Raw genomic sequence first — 4,305 nt, 5'->3', positions numbered from 1 at the left:
CGTTAACCCTCGTCGTTAGGACTTCTAGTTTGGATTGCATCTCATTCAATTGATTTTTAATTTCTGCCTGATTAGCTCTAAATTCTGCAGTCATGAAGTCTCTTGAGTCCTTTATACTTTTTTCTAGAGCCACCAGTAGCTGTATAATAGTGCTTCTGAATTGGCTTTCTAATACAATCTTTTTTTTTTAATTTTTTTAAAATTTATTTATGATAGGCACACAGTGAGAGAGAGAGAGAGAGGCAGAGACACAGGCAGAGGGAGAAGCAGGCTCCATGCACCGGGAGCCCGACGTGGGATTCGATCCCGGGTCTCCAGGATCGTGCCCTGGGCCAAAGGCAGGCGCCAAACCGCTGCGCCACCCAGGGATCCCTGAATTGGCTTTCTGACATTGAATTGTAATCCAGATTTTGTAACTCTGTGGGAGAGAGGACGGTTTCTGATTCTTTCTTTTGAGGTGAGGTTTTCCTTCTAGTCATTTTGCTCAGTGCAGAGTGGCCAAAAGCAAGTTGTATTGGGAAAAAGAGAAAAAGAGAGGAGACAAAGAAGGAAAGAAAAGAGAAAGAGAAAAAAAAGGGAAGAAAAAAAAACGAAAAAAAAAAAAAGAAGAAAAAGAGAAAGAAAAAGAAAGGAGGAAAAAAAGGGGGTGGGGGAAGGAAACAAATCAAAAAGCAAAACAAAACAAAACAAAACAAAAAAAGGACCACGGGGGAGTATCTTCTGATTCTGTGTACTTTAAGTCCCTTGACTTCCCCTGGAAGTTGTCCGTCTAGCTGGTCTTCTGGGGGAGGGGCCTGTTGTGCTGATTTTCAGGTGTTAGCAGTTGGGGGAGCTGCTGTGCCCCTGCCTGGTGCAGGGCTCAGTGGGGGTTGTTTACCCCGTGAGGCCGCAGGAGGAACAGCCCCAGTGGCGGGGCAGCTCTGGAAACCTGGATTCAGCCCCCGCAGTAACTCCGGAGCTCTCCGTCTGCAGGGCCTGGAGGCTCCGGGGCGGGGCCGCTGATCTGCTCAGCTGGGGCAGGAGCGTCCTCGCTGTCCTGGGCCCTCCCGGCCTCTGCCTGTCCCGGGGGAGGCGGGATCCTGGGCTGTGTCCCGGCGCCCTGTGCACCGGAGCCTGCGCTGGTGGATTCGCGCTCCCGGGCCGCGCAGCCCCCTCCGCGGAGCCGCCCCCGAGCCCCTCCGAGCTGCTCCGGGTCCCGCCGGGTCCCGCCGTGCGCGCTGCAGCCCTTAGGGAGCTCGGCGCACTCTCCCAGGGCGCAGGTGTCTGTTAGTGTCCCGGGGAGCCCGAGGGCATCCCCGCCCTCCTGGGTCCTGCTCCACCTCCCCGCGAGCCCCTTTCCGCCCGGGAAGGTCGGTGCAGCTCCTGCGTCTCCGGGACGGGGCTCTCCTGTCCTGGGGACACTCGCCCCGGCCTCAGCCCGGCTCCTCGCGGGGCCCCTCCCCCTTGGAGGCCTTTGTTTCTTTACTTCTTTTTCCCCGTCTTCCTACCTTGATAGATGCGCGAACTCTTCTCACTGTAGCATTCCAGCTGGTCTCTCTTTAAATCTCAGGCCGAACTGATAGATTTTCAGGATAATTTGAAGGTTTTCTAGGTAATTTGGTGGAGACAGGTGATTTGGGGACCCTACTCTTCCGCCGTCTTGCTCCTCCCCCCGGGAGACTGCTAGTTAACAAAACAGATTAGTACAATATGCCAAACATGAGGAGGTGATAGAGGCTCTGGGAGAAGCTGAAACACGGAAGGAGGATGGAGATTGTGAATGTGGAGTCATGACTTTTAAAAATAAAAGGTCACAAAAATGCTATTTGGGTAAAAACCTGAAGGAAGTGAAGGAGTGTTTATGACAATTACTGAAAGGATTCGTGGGGGGTGGGGTGGGGAGATGCCAGGCAGAAGAGCAGGTGCAAAGGCCCTGAGAGGAGCACGTTCTTCTGAACTCTGAAAGCAGCAGGAGGTCAGCACGGCAGGTGTGGAAAGTGTGTAGGGGGAGGGACGTTGTAGGAAATGAGGTCAGAGAAGCAGTTGGGAGCTATGCTGTGCAGGGTCTTGGAGATCCTTTGCTGAGGACTTTGCCTTTCATAATGGGAGAGATGGGAGTCATGGTGCCTTAGGAGAGGAGTGGCATCATCTGGCCAAATGTGACCAGGACATCTCTGGCTACAGAGTGGAGACAAGACAGAGGATGGGAAGGGCCACTAAAATTATTTAGCAGGGTTGGGATATTTTTCATAGTAAAAAGGCAGTGTTTGTGGCTGGCATCCACCCGCAGAGTTCTGGGGCTTCCGTGCATCAGGAGAAGAGCCATCTCCCCAGCTTTCGTCTCACTTGTCACATCTCTGCTTGCTCCCAAAATGTCTCATCGCCTAAGCCTTGCCAGTGGAGACAAAGGGGAACCACAAAGACAGGCTGGAATCTGGTCTGTCTCGCATGGAATCTAACTTTGAAGACGCACATGACCACTAGGATAAGCTGGTGCCCTTCCCCTGGGAAGTGCACACCTGCTGGACCCAGGAATTAGGAGAGCATCTGGCAGTGGCTTGGGGGGCTGCAGACTGGCGGCCCTGCCATCCCAACCAGGCGAGCCGGGGGACTGGTGACACTGTGCATGAGCTCCCATGGTGCGGGCAGCTCCTCATGGACCTGACACTGATGGCTGCTGCTTCATTCTGGTCTGATTCTTACATGGATTTCTCTAGCAGCCAATCCAATGTGGCACCACACATGGCAGGTAATTCTGGGACATGGATACGCTAACTGCGTACCATAGCCCTGTCTGGGAGTGGGGTGGCCAGTGACAGGCTGGAGCTGGCCTAAAGCAGTTCACCCACACCAACTGTTAGATTTTTAGGAGTTTTGGAAGCCAGTTGTTACCTATGGCTATTACCGTCATTAAATTGTATAAACCTACAACTGAAATTAATTGTGTTAAAAACAAAGATGGTGAAGTAGTTAAAACTCCTCACTAATAAGTTTTTTTTTTTATTTTTAAAGATTTTATTTATTCATGAGAGAGAGAGAGAGAGGGGGAGAGAGACAAGCAGAGACACAGGCAGAGGGAGAAGCAGGCTCCCCAAGGAGAGCTCAATGTGGGATTCAATCCCGGAACCCCAGGATCATGACCTGAGCCAAAGGCAGATGCTCAACCACTGAGCCACCCAGACATCCTGGTTGTATAAAATTTTAAAGATTAAAATGAAGGAACACGATCAGAGAGAGCAATAAGAAGTGACACGTTAGAGCAGTGAAAGAAGACAGGGAAAACTAGACTGTGTTCAGCATGCAGGGAGCCCGACATGGGACTCGATCCCTAGTCCCCAGGATCAGGCCCTGGGCCGACGGCAGGTGCTAAACTGCTGAGCCACCTGGGCTTCCCTTGACTATATGGGCTCTTCTCTGGAAGTGTCGTCTCTCCTGCCTGCATGGTGAGCAGGAGACGTTGTTACTCAATGCTTGCTGCTTCCGGCTGCTGCTTTTTATCCTGGCCTATAGGGTCTCACTCAGTCTAGCAGTCCACCAAGGTTTGGGGGACAATTTACATGCCAATCTGGGGCGTCACCCACTCCTATCTAGGATTCTCCTTATCCCTTTCCTGCTGTTCTCCTAGACCCTAACTCTGTTTTCTGACACTGCTTGTTAGACCTGTAGTTCTGTATATTTCTAATTTCTCACTATAATTCCTAACATCCAAAGCTGTACCTAGACTGGGGTGTTGCCTGCAGGCAGACAGCCACACACTCACAAAATTCACCTCATAGCAATTTGTATTTCGTTTCCTAAAATCTAATATTGAAATGTGGCTTGTAATGACTTTCCTCCCCATTGCCACCCCCTCCGTCTCTAAAAGAGATAGGTTTGAACCCAACTTAAAGCATTTTTCATGTTAGAATTGATTTTAGGAACGTGGACCTTTTCTTAGTAGTGTATCCTTCTGGAGAGAAGCATTCTTGAAGAAAAATGTTTTAAACATTCAAATCATCTTTACTGTTTTTACAGATTTCACATAACATCTTCAATTGCCATGCTGGGCTCTCAACTAACCTTCTAAATCTTTGATGGCATCATAGAGGGGTTGTCTGTTGCTTGTTCAGTTATTGATTCTTGATTTAAACATTACTCATTGAGAATCTAAAATGCGTTCTTTTTCCAATTAGGTTGTTTTTACTAGTACCTTTCGGTACCATTTATCTTGATGCTACCTTAGCTTTGTTGACTGTTCTTAAAAATCCATAGCTGTATCTGCAGAGCTTGGCATTCAGAGCTGTTTCCTAAGGTTGTTCTCTCGTTTACTCTGCTCCAGACCTCTGC

Source organism: Canis aureus, chromosome 11 (assembly GCF_053574225.1).
Source record: "Canis aureus isolate CA01 chromosome 11, VMU_Caureus_v.1.0, whole genome shotgun sequence".
In the NCBI taxonomy this organism is placed as follows: domain Eukaryota; kingdom Metazoa; phylum Chordata; class Mammalia; order Carnivora; family Canidae; genus Canis; species Canis aureus.
The sequence above is the reverse complement of the archived record's forward strand: the minus strand, read 5'-3'. Positions refer to the sequence as shown.